This window comes from Narcine bancroftii, chromosome 1 (assembly GCF_036971445.1).
Source record: "Narcine bancroftii isolate sNarBan1 chromosome 1, sNarBan1.hap1, whole genome shotgun sequence".
Classification (NCBI taxonomy): domain Eukaryota; kingdom Metazoa; phylum Chordata; class Chondrichthyes; order Torpediniformes; family Narcinidae; genus Narcine; species Narcine bancroftii.
The window spans coordinates 327,867,324-327,880,425 of NC_091469.1; the positions used below are offsets into that span (position 1 = coordinate 327,867,324).

Below are 13,102 nucleotides of genomic sequence, written 5' to 3' on the forward strand. Positions count from 1 at the left end.
TGGGAAACCATGCATTGACATGGGTTTTCACAGGGCAAAGGCTCTTCAAAGCCAGTTCAGTCTGTGGGAGGTGGGCCAACAGAGGCATAATAGTGTACATTTGGGAAGGATTGGGCCTAAAATGGATCCTGGATCCCAAGAAATCTCTTTGCATGAGGTTAAATCTTGTGGTGCTGAATTTACACTTGTATTTGAGACTTTTCACTGATAAATGGTGAATGGTTTACTTTGGCTTTATTGAACTTTTAATTACAAAGACGAACTACAAGGTAAAAGCTGTATTGCACAGAAACAGCCTCTTTGTCCCACCATGTTCACGCTGATCTGTATTAGGTCCATATTCTTCAATGCCTTAACCATTTAATTGACAATGTATACTCTCAGACACAGTGATTGATGAATAAAGGACCTTGTGCAGGATACACTTAAGGTAAACTTGCAGGTTGATTCGATGGTGAAAGAGGCAAATACAATACTGACATTCATTTCAAGAGGAATAGAATACAAGAGCAGGCATGTGATGTTGAGACTTAATAAGGCACTAGTGAGACCTTAGTTGGATCATTGTGAGCAGTTTTGGGGTTCTCATTTAAAAATGGATGTGTTGTCATTAGGGAAGGTTCAGGGAAAGTTCTCAAGGATAATTCTAGGAATGAAAGGCCTATCATATGACATTTGACAGCCTGCACTCGATGGCATTTAGGAGAACAAGGGAGGATCTCATTGAAACATTTTGAATGTTGAAAGGCATAGACAGAGTCGATGTAGAAGGTTGTTTCCCATGGTGGGAGAGTCTTGGACAACAGGGCACAACTTCAGGATTGAAGGGGATCCACTTAGAACAGAGATGCGGAGGTATTTCTTCAGCTACAGTGGCTACCCTATGCCTGAAGAATTTCTTGCCACATGCAGTTGTGGAGGACAAGTCATTGAGTGTATTACACTTGTATTTGAGACTTTTCACTGATAAATGGTGAATGGTTTACTTTGGCTTTATTGAACTTTTAATTGCAAAGTTCATGATTAGCCAGGGGATGATGAAGGCCGGACAGTGGGAACGAGTGGGAAAATGGATCAACTCATGATTGAATTACGGCGCGGACTCAATGGTCTGAATAGCCTATTTCTGGTCCTATGTCTTATGGTCTTAATGGTATCTGATTCCACTACTTCCTTTGACAACACATTCCAGAAAACATTTGCTCCCTCAAATCCTCTTCAAACTCCTTCTGGTCACCCTCAACATTTACCCTCTCGTTTTTGGGAAAAGGATTTTGCTTCTTGGCCCTTATTGTGCTGCTTATAATTGTATATACCTCATGCTCCCCTGCTGTGAACACTCAGCAGGCCAGGCAGTAGCTATGGAAGGTCAAACAGTTAATGTTTCAAGGCTTGGTACCCTGCTTCAGAACTGGGAAACAGAAACAAATTTGTCTTTCCAGCCGCCGAGGAAAGAATGAGCGAAACCAAAAGCCATCGGGTGAAACCAAATGGATTAATGTGGCAGCTCGCACCAGATCATGCTGCTTTGATTGTGTTACGAGTCATTTTCAGCAGGGCTTATGGGACATCCGCAGCAAACCCCTGTTACAGCGCCAACGGCCCGAATTCGAATCCGGCACTGTCCGTCTGCGTGGGGTTCCTTCCGACCCTTCAAAAACATATGGGGATTGTAGGTTAATTGGTCAGCACGGACTCATGGGCTGGAAGGGCCTGTCACCGTGCTGTTTGTCCACGTTAAAATAAATCAAAAAGAAACAAGCTGACATGATGAGAGAAAAGCTGATATACACTGTGTGTATATATATTTTGCACCACCAGTAAGTGGTAATTCTGCCTCGCCCACAGAGAATGAGAGTGTCAGGTTGCAGGTGGTGTCTAGGACAGGTAGCACCCGATTTACGGCCGTGGCGGGAACTTCCCCGCGGAGTACCGCAGTCCTTAAAGCAAACTTTTAAAATCAAATGTTGCATTTGACAAACGAGAACAGGGACACGGGACACGTCAGAGGCCAAAATGTGCGCGCTTACTTCGGTTCGTCGGCGTCCCGGGGTCCAGTGGCTGGGCGCGGCCATCTTGAGTGCCGTGCGCATGCGCGAGTCTCGGGTGGGCGCCTGCGCGGTGGGTTCGCGTAGTGGAGTTTGGATGCGCGAGAGTTAAGTGCCTTGAAGGGACACGGGCTTAGTCTAAACACCTCTCTCCCGCAATGTGTGTGGGCAGGGGAGAGTTGCATCCGTGTCAAAGTCGGACCCCCCCCCCACCCCACCTGCCCTTCAGACCTCCCGGAGCCCCCGGCTAACCGGAGCAACGGACGCCCCCGACCATCCGAGCCCCTGACACCACGAATCAGGTCCCGACCGCCCATCCCCTGACGCCACGATTGACACAGGTACATACCCCCAACCAAGAGTAGTTTGCGTGTAATAGTCGACCTCCTATATTTTATCCTATAACTTGGTCCATAAAATTCAATTTGTCCACATTTCTGTGGGAGCTTGTCACAATTACAAATTAAATGTATTGGGTGCATTGTTGAGTTCTGCATGTTCATCAAAGTGTAATACACAAAGGTGCTGGAGAAACTCAGCAGGTCATGTGTCATGTATCAGAAGGGTAATACAACATTTCAGGTCTGAGCCCCTTGTCGAGGTATGAGCAGAAAGCAGACGGGCACCTGAATAAAAAAAGGTCGCTTTGTAGGTTTGGATTTGAACCTTGGGTTGCCCATGACTGAAGTCAGTGTGGCTGCAGAAGCACTGGAGGCAAATCCATGGATGCTCAGGGACTTTGAAGGGACTCTCTTTTGCTTCTCTTTCTCGCACAGTAAAGGGCGCTGAGCAATTTCTTCAGATGGTGAAACTTTGCCCACCTTACTGCAGACTAAATACATTAATATTACATCTGTTTTATTACATGTCAATAAAAGAATCTTGAATGTTAATTTTCTCCAACACTTTTGTATATTGCACTACAACCACAGTGTCTGCAGACTTTCCTGTTCCACAGCATGTTCATCCAACTATCATTTTTTAATATATTATTTCATTATTGCTCCAAGCTCCCAAGTGCTCAAGTAGAACTTGGGCTTTTTTTTTAGTAATTCACTCTTAATGCAGGCATTTTGATATAATTTATTTTACAGTCACGGAACTGGAATTTCTGTTTCAATCTCCTTTTTAAATATTTTAGATGTGTTTCTCTCATCAGCTTATTTACTTATTTATTCTGCCTCCTGTTCTTGTTCACTGTAATTTTCAAAGTCTGGGGAACCATTATTGTGATTATGGTTAAACAAAGGTATCCATGGCAATGCCATGTCTTAACAACAAGTCAATTAACTCAATGACAACTGTGACATTAATTATCAAGTTGGTGCACCAAATTGCACCTTTGTGATTAAGAGCTAATCAAGATATTTAAGGAGTGTTCAGCAGTAAATGAGCACCTCTCCTCTTGGCCCAGTTTGTGCTGCCAAATATACATATATGCCATAAGTAGAGTTTTTAATGGCTTTCTTTTGCAGGCTTCAATATTTATTTCTCCCAAGGTACAAGGAAGTTATTTGCATTAACCTTGTGCAGGTTTTCCTGAGATCTAATTGTTGAACTCTTGCTCAACTCCTTGAAGCATCTGCAGTGTCTGACAGACATGGGCTCAGCTGGGAGGAGGCACACCATTTTTTAAACAACTAATAATGTTTGGCAGAACATTTCTGTCCTGTGCACTGATATTGCTTTTGGCTAAAGTACATCCTTCTTCATTTTTAAAATTTAGACAGTAATAGGCCCTTCCAGCCCACTAGTCAGTGTCTGGCCAAATACACCCAGTTGACTTACAATCTCCTGTATATTTTTGAAGGGTGAGAGGAAACTGGAGTTCCTGGAGAACGCGCGCACAGACATGAGATGCTCATTGATCAGTTAAGTTCTTCTTGTATCCTGGAAACACACGAGAAAGTATAGATGCAGGAAGTGGGTAGCACAGTTGGTGTAGCGGTTAATGCAATGCCTTTATAGTGCCAGCGATCAGGACCAGACAGGGGTTTGAATACTTCACTGTCTGTAAGGAGTTTGTACATTCTCCCCGTATCTGCATGTGTTTTCCCTGGGAGCTCTGGTTTCCTCCCACTGTTCAAAAACATACCGGGGGTGTAGGTTAATTGCGGGTAAATTGGGCGGCACAGACTTGAGAGCCGAAATGACCTGTTACCGTGTTGCATGTCTAAATAAAAAAAAATCTGTAGTTCGAGCAGTAGTCGTGGGAACAAAAGAGTAAGCAGCGTTTTGGGTCAGAGCTCTTCATCAACCCTTCCAGCATTCTGCTTTTTGTTTCACTCCTCACTCCGTTGTACAGGCACAGACTTATTACAGTAGAGAAAAAGTCTTGGAGCAGCAAAGAGCTAGAGGAGATTTCAGAGATAATGATAGGCAAGTAATGAAGGTTCCTGACAAAGGGCCCAGACCTTCCTATGTCCCTAAGGATACTGCTGGGTTTCCCCAGCATGTTTGTGTACTGTACTTTGTATCTGCAGACTTTCTTGTTTAAACTTCAGGATGGACAAGATGTGGTGTGAGTTAGGGCACCGAGAGTGGAGCTTTGGCTGCCTTGAGACTGAAGAAGATTTTATCACATGTATGAAGAGAAATGAATGCTCAGGATAATGAAGGCAAAATTATTAAGGCTAGTCCCAGCTCAAAATGTGGGATGGCATGTTAAACTTCTGGATCTTCAACAGATCCCTTCTTTATTTTTAGGTCTGCACATTTGAGTCCATACTGGTGGTTTCTGGATGCAATGTGAATGAAATACAGCAGGTGGTGTTCAAAGACCAGTTAATTTGATGTTTGCTGCCTTCCAAGTGGGTGAGATGGTTCTGCTGCCATCAGAGAGCCACAAGACTCGCACCACCAGGTTCAGGAACAGTTGTTACCCCTCCACCATCAGACTCCTCCACACAAACTCAATCAGATTTAAGGACCCTTACTTATGTACTTTTATTTTGTCTTTATATTGCAGCTTGTTTACATATTTGTTTTAGATTTCTCCATTTTAGACACATAACTTTTCTTGAGTACGTTTCTTCTGCACTGTAGAAATTCGGCTTAGCCTGCAGGAAAAAAGAACATCAGGGTTTTATGTGATGTCATCGCCTTCCCAAGATCGTGTTATATGGCGAGCTCTCCACTGGCCACCGTGACAGAGGTGCACCAAAGAAAAGGTACAAGGACTGCCTAAAGAAATCTCTTGGTGCCTGCCACATTGACCACCGCCAGTGGGCTGATCTCGCCTCAAACCGTGCATCTTGGCGCCTCACAGTTCGGCGGGCAGCAACCTCCTTTGAAGAAGACCGCAGAGCCCACCTCACTGACAAAAGGCAAAGGAGGAAAAACCCAACACCCAACCCCAACCAACCAATTTTCCCCTGCAGCCGCTGCAATCGTGTCTGCCTGTCCCGCATCGGACTGGTCAGCCACAAACGAGCCTGTAGCTGACGTGGACTTTTACCCCCTCCATAAATCTTCGTCCGCGAAGCCAAGCCAAAGAATATATGTACTCTGACTGACAATAAATCAGAACTTTGTACTTTTTAGGTGGCAAACAAGGGAAAGTATGGGAAGACTTTTAATAAAAACTTCTGGAGGCCCATTTAGCCAGATGAGATTGACTGGCTTATACATTGCTTGTTATCACTCATATTAATAAAATGTGGACACAGCTTTTTCCTGAATGTCAATCTGGAATAGTGGTTTTCAACCGTTTTCTTTCCATTCACATACCACCTTGAATAATCCCTATGCCATCGGTGCTCTGTGATTGGTAAGGGATGGCTAAATGCAGTTTATGTGGACTTTCCAAAGGCACAAGAGGAGCAAAATATGAGCTGCTGGTGGAACTTGGTCAGATAGCATCTGTGTGGGGCAATGACAGTTGACATTTTGAGTCAAGACAGTAGGGTTGGTATCTCAGAGTTTCTACGAAGCAGTCCCTGAGGAAAGTGGTCTTTGAGGCCTTTGACATTGATTTTATTGCAGCACCCCTCTGCTACTGCTGTCATTTTGGGGGTAGAGTGTTGGAGATAACAGAATGTTCAGTCCAGCAGATATTATCTTAGTGCAAGGTGATGTGCTTATTCCCAAAAGAATATGGATCTTTCCTGAAGCCAACACACTAATGGAATTGTGAAGAAAACATGTCAGTGCCTCTGTTTCCTCAGGAGTTTGTGAAGGTTTGGTATGACATAGAGACCCTTCCAAATTTCTTTAGATGTGTGCTGACCGGCTGCATCATGGTCTAGTACAGGCCTGAGCATAAAGCCCTGCAAAAGGTAGTGGACACAGCCCAAGACATCACAGGCAAACCCATTCCCACCGTCAAGAATATCCACAGGGAGTACTACAGTTGGAGAACAGCAGCAATCGTCAACGATCCACACCACCCAGCACATGCTCTGTTCTCACTACTGCCATCAGGAAAGATGTATAGGTGCTACAAGTCTCGCACCACCAGGTTCAGGAAGAACTGTTACCCCTCCTCAACAACAAACTCAATCAGGGACTTATTAAAGGGCTCTGACTTGTGCACTTTATTGTTTATTTTTTACTTCTCTCTGAAATGCACAGTCAGTTGTTTACATTTGTTTCCATGTGTACATTGTGTACACTTTTATTTTTGCATTACCAATAAGTGGTAATTCGGCCTGGTCCACAGGAAAAAGAATTTTAGGGTTGTATGTGATGTCATGTAAACACTCTGACAATAAATCTGATATCTAAAAATCTGAATAAGGAATCTCACAGGGGCCAGTGCAAGGATTAATGTTATCATGAGACCATGTGGTTGTTTCTTTGACATGGGAAGTTGTTGATGATGACAAGAGAGGATATCCTTTGGAGTTAGTTTTCCCTGCTCCCTCTGCCTATCATGTTTTCTGACCCTGGCATTGAAGTAGCCTGGTATTAGATTTTCTGCCACTGGGACGTGGAGCAGAATTTTCTTGAGGTCTGTGTGGAAGTCCTCCTTCATCTCTGCTGCTCCTCTCAGGTTTGACAGATTGTGATGACCACAGTGTGCTGGAGTGAGCCAAATTATCTTGCTGAAAATGGCTGCATTGCTGCTGTAACGGCAGCGCTGCCCCTGTTGTGGACCTGGGAAAGTAGAGAGTAGAGATGCAGTGCTCCTCTGAGGGGTTCAACCACCTGTTAGAGGAGCCGACGGTCTTTCTAAACTAAAATCCTGCAACCGGAGGGCCTGCGTCCACGATGCTGGCGACTATGCTTGGCAGTAGCCATGAGAGGTTGCAGACTCTGGAGAGGTACTGGACCCAGTGCAGGGCACCAGAAATGAGAACATCCCCCTCCATTGAGAGGGAGATAAAGAGGAGGTGACCCTACAGGATGGTGACCTCGGCAAGAAGGGCTCCCGAAGGGCCTCGGGTGCTGAAGGCTTCCTGATTGTGTCAGAGGTTTGGATCTGGAGCTCGTGTCTGGTGTCTGTTCAGCTGTAGAGGCTGTGTGAGCACCGGAGGTGAATGCACGAACACTCAGTGTCTCCCAAGGGACTCTCTTTTCCTTCTCATTCTCTCGTACTGTAAGGGGCACTGGGTGACAATAATGGCAACTCTGCCTTATGATAGGCAGGGGCAAGTTCGTGTAATATTACATGTTTTGTGCTATTATATGACAATAAAGGAATCTTGTCACCTTGCTTGTCACTGACAGACTAGCTCAGTGTTGATGGCAAAGTTCACCTTGTTCAGTTGAGTTGTGGAAAGGAAGAGAGTACATATGCACTGCAAAAACCTGTTGTTTCCATCTGTATATGAACATGTGGTTTAATTGAACGACCACCCTATAATTCACACTATTTTAATAATGACTTCTTTCTTTGGCTTGGCTTCGCGGACGAAGATTTATGGAGGGGGTAAAAAGTCCACGTCAGCTGCAGGCTCGTTTGTGGCTGACAAGTCCGATGCGGGACAGGCAGACACGATTGCAGCGGTTGCAAGGGAAAATTGGTTGGTTGGGGTTGGGTGTTGGGTTTTTCCTCCTTTGCCTTTTGTCAGTGAGGTGGGCTGTGCGGTCTTCTTCAAAGGAGGTTGCTGCCCGCCAAACTGTGAGGCGCCAAGATGCACGGTTTGAGGCGTTATCAGCCCACTGGCGGTGGTCAATGTGGCAGGCACCAAGAGATTTCTTTAGGCAGTCCTTGTACCTTTTCTTTGGTGCACCTCTGTCACGGTGGCCAGTGGAGAGCTCGCCATATAACACGATCTTGGGAAGGCGATGGTCCTCCATTCTGGAGACGTGACCCATCCAGCGCAACTGGATCTTCAGCAGCGTGGACTCGATGCTGTCGACCTCTGCCATCTCGAGTACTTCGACGTTAGGGGTGTAAGCGCTCCAATGGATGTTGAGGATGGAGCGGAGACAATGCTGGTGGAAGCGTTCTAGGAGCCGTAGGTGATGCCGGTAGAGGACCCATGATTCGGAGCCGAACAGGAGTGTGGGTATGACAACAGCTCTGTATACGCTTATCTTTGTGAGGTTTTTCAGTTGGTTGTTTTTCCAGACTCTTTTGTGTAGTCTTCCAAAGGCGCTATTTGCCTTGGCGAGTCTGTTGTCTATCTCATTGTCGATCCTTGCATCTGATGAAATGGTGCAGCCGAGATAGGTAAACTGGTTGACCGTTTTGAGTTTTGTGTGCCCGATGGAGATGTGGGGGGGCTGGTAGTCATGGTGGGGAGCTGGCTGATGGAGGACCTCAGTTTTCTTCAGGCTGACTTCCAGGCCAAACATTTTGGCAGTTTCCGCAAAGCAGGACGTCAAGCGCTGAAGAGCTGGCTCTGAATGGGCAACTAAAGCGGCATCATCTGCAAAGAGTAGTTCACGGACAAGTTTCTCTTGTGTCTTGGTGTGAGCTTGCAGGCGCCTCAGATTGAAGAGACTGCCATCCGTGCGGTACCGGATGTAAACAGCGTCTTCATTGTTGGGGTCTTTCATGGCTTGGTTCAGCATCATGCTGAAGAAGATTGAAAAGAGGGTTGGTGCGAGAACACAGCCTTGCTTCACGCCATTGTTAATGGAGAAGGGTTCAGAGAGCTCATTGCTGTATCTGACCCGACCTTGTTGGTTTTCGTGCAGTTGGATAATCATGTTGAGGAACTTTGGGGGACATCCGATGCGCTCTAGTATTTGCCAAAGCCCTTTCCTGCTCACAGTGTCTAATACGATAAAAATCCCCTGTATCCAGCATCTATGGGCAGTGATAGATGCTGGATAAGTGAATTTTCTGGTTGCTTGAGATTGCATGTTGCGTGATTGGCGAACTAATTGCTGGGGGCGCCCATTTTAAAGTTACGTATCTTTTTACCTATTTATTTTCTAATTTTTTTTTGCTAGTTGCTGAATTCTAGATAATGAGGATTTTACTGTACTCCTTTAACAAGGAGAATCATTCAATGGATTTTGGCTTCCAATACATTGTAAATGAAAGTGCTCTCTAAAATGCATGATTCTTCACAAATACCCAGCTAATAGCTCATTTAATAACACCATGTACGCAGTGGTTATCTGACTGTGCAATTAATTCTGTGGATCTGTTTGCCACACAGCTGAAATAATTGTCAGTACACTGGTTTATAAAAAAAACTGTCTGCTGATTAATTAGCCATAATTTGTTTCATCCTATAGAACCAGCTGCTGCAGAAACAACCTACACCACCAGTAGATGATGAAATAAACTCAGTCTTTTATTGTTTAACTGAGCTCAGCCATTTATAGAGTGACTCACACATGTACAAGAAGCAGTAAGTTGCAGTCAGTTTTTTAATGAAAGATTTATAACTCTGGCCCTGTGTTTCCAGATACTATACACAAATTATTGTATAATTAACACATCTGCAATGTCAAATTTTTATTGCCCTCCTTAACAGTGATCGCAAATTAATCCCATTAATCTATGATTCCTCTCTTCAGAGAGGGATATGGCATCTGGAAATGGGAGGAATTACTGATCTCTACTGAGCAGGCAGTTTTGTATATTTTCAAACCTTCGGGAAGTCCTTTTTTGGGGTAGGATGTTCTATGCATCAATGGATATCCTTGCTACATTCATCCTTGTTCCTGCATTGAAATATACTTCAGGTACATTAAAAACAAAGACTAAAAAATTGGATACAATAGCCATCACCTCTTTTAATGAACAGGAACTATGCAAGGTGGGGTAGAGGGAGGGAAGAGAGAGTGAGAGAAACAGAGAGGAGGGAGAGAGAGAGGGGAACAAAAGAGAGAGAAATGCTTTGTTCCACAGTGCACTAAGTACAGGTACAGTACAATGAAAACACTCTCAAGGGTAAAATTTTCCCAAGACATCTTCTGCTTTAGCATTTGTTATAAAAGTACTGATTGGATAATGTGCAAAGCTCATGAGATGTTAGGAGGGCAAACAACAGCCAATGGTATTTTGGCATGGGGCGAGGAAAGGAAGCATACACCTATCTTCAGAGAGGCATATGCATCTGCAAATGGGAGGAATCAAAGTTCAAATTTATTGTCAGAGTACATACATCACATCACATGCAGCCCTGAGATTCTATCTCCTGCGGGCCAGGCAGAATATCTAATTACCGGTACCTGTAACTTATACTCAAGAAGAAATAAATGTAAAACTGATTGTGCAAATACAGAAAAAAATAACATGCAAATTAAGAGTCCATAAATGAGTCCCTAATTGAGTTTGTTGTTGAGGAGTCTGATGGTGGAGGGGTATCAACTCTTCCTGAACCTGTTGGTACGAGTCTTGTTTCACCTACACCTCTTTCCTGATGGTAGCAGTGAGAAATCCAGGATCCAATTACAGTGGGGTATCGAGGCCCAGGTCTTGGAGTTTGCTGATCAGTTTTGATGGGATGATGGTGCTGAATGCTGAACTATAGTTAACAAGCATCTTTGCTGTCCAGGTGATCCAGGGTTTTGTGCAAGAGGCAGTGGGATGGCATCTGCTGTAGACCTGTTGCGATGGAAGAAACATTGGAATGGACTGGAACCAGAATGGAATGAACCCTGGAGGATAAATAAGAACAGGATATCGGGACGAGGGAAGCTGGGACATGATGGGCATGGAATGGCGGAGGTGGATGAATGAGGATGAGAAGGAAATGGCATTAGTTGACACATAAGAGATTGAAGATATTGGAATCTGAAGCAAAACACAATCTTCAGCAGAGAGCGTTATACTATATTAGGTGAGCTTAGGCCAAATGAATCCTCTCTTAGTGACTGTTATATTGAATATTATTAGAGGTTTAGCGCAATGCTATTACAGCACCAATTACCTGTGTTTGAATCTGGCGCTGTGTGTAAGGAGTTTGTACATTCTCCCTGGATTTGTGTGGGTTTCTTCCTGGTGTTCCAGTTTCCACCTTCCAAACAGATGGGAGTTGAAGTTTAATTTGGGAATAATTGGGCAGCGTGGGCTTAAAATGGCCGGAATCGGCTTCTACTTTGCTGTAAATAAAAATAAATGAACACTTATCAACTGATCAACAAAACTTTCTATGACTTCCTTGCTGACACAACAGCAAGCAGACATGAGCAAGTTACAAATATCAGGAAACTTCTGGTGCTATGGTGGGTGGGAAAGGTCACTGGAGAATCAGGCTGTATGTAGTTGAACCAAGAATGCAGCCCTGCAGTAACGTGGAACTGTGTGGTAAGTACAGCCCAACAATAACAGTCACCAACTCTGGTGCTGTCCACAGAAGCTTTATCCCCAGATACTATGAATGGCAGTTTTACTGAGGCTCCTCGATGTTGTCCAGTTGTCAGAACCCAAACTGAGAACTGCTTCGCAGTGTCGTATCACAGTTAGCTATCAGGAGTATTATCAGAATTGCCATTGGTTACTGGTACAATTGCCATGAATTATTTTGAGTTAGTAATAGATTGAAAGGCTCCCAACCTGTGCATTCCTCCCTCACCTCTGGTCTTCCTTCCTTCCGTCATTGGGTGATGTCTGAGTTCTTGGAACTTCTCACACTGCCACCTGCTGGCAAAAACACTTGGACGCAACAGAGCCAATGGATTTTAAGGTGCTTGCGGGAACTTTTGTAGATCAAGATGTCTCATTGTCAAGCCTCCAAGAACACCTATTCTCTGGAACAGCTTAACATCTGTTCTCTGAAGCAGCTGAAACTAATCCTGAGGTAATCAAAGGTGCTACCTTCATTTTTATTCCTGCATTTCCTCTAAAAACATAAAGCAAATGAGAGATCATGCAGGGAGTCCCTTCATTATATGCGATTTACTGCTGATCATTGTCCATTGAGAAGCAGACACATTCAAGTCAAGTTTATTGTCATGCTCCAAGTTGCAGTGAAAAAATTTGTTTTGCGAGCAGTCTGGCGAGGCATCCTAAACTTTGCGCAAAATCCAAAACACAGTGCAGAAGTGCATATAGAGCGAGAGCTCAATACTATAGAACAAAGGCAACACAATTTTACCAGCACAATGAGCAAAGGTGTAAGTCACCCTTTTAGGTTAAACTTTTTTGTTCCTATTTTCTCACTTCCTGCTAATTTATCCATGATCCTGTCAATCTCAGAGCTCATGGGTCAGTGATTGCAAGGAAATAGTAAACTGAGACATTGAATTAGTATGATATTTTAACACATGCATTGCCCCCCCAACCTCCAAACGTGAACACAATCATGAGCACACATGCTAACACATGGACGAACATAATGTGCAAACTCGAACACACCTATTTGTGCACACACATAAACATCAATATGCATCCACACAAATGCACTAATAAACACCAGACAACCTTATTCCAATGTGGCCACAAACAAATTACGGTCAATTACTCCAAAGGTTCAAGTAATAATACATTAAACATACCTGGTAAATTTTACCTTCTAAACAAAGGGTCGCGATTAGCATTGTCCGGCATCCCTTACATTAAGAAAGAGAAACAAAGGAGAGTCACTTCAGAGACATTGAGTGACCATGGATTTACCTCCAGCTTTCCTGCAGCCAGAAAAACTGTTTGATCCATCCATTGGCTACCCAACTCCATATCCAAACCTCTAACCTGATCAGGAAGC

At 44.2% G+C, this 13,102-nt stretch overlaps 1 long non-coding RNA gene across 1 annotated transcript; it reads left to right on the top strand.

The window, feature by feature from the left end:
• The first annotated feature begins 2,041 nt into the window (after window positions 1-2,041).
• On the top strand, window positions 2,042-12,015 carry LOC138748207 (uncharacterized). The gene is made up of 3 exons (XR_011347869.1): window positions 2,042-2,389; window positions 9,687-9,802; window positions 10,955-12,015. It is a non-coding gene; the product is annotated as an uncharacterized lncRNA (long non-coding RNA).
• Window positions 12,016-13,102: the final 1,087 nt, after the last annotated feature.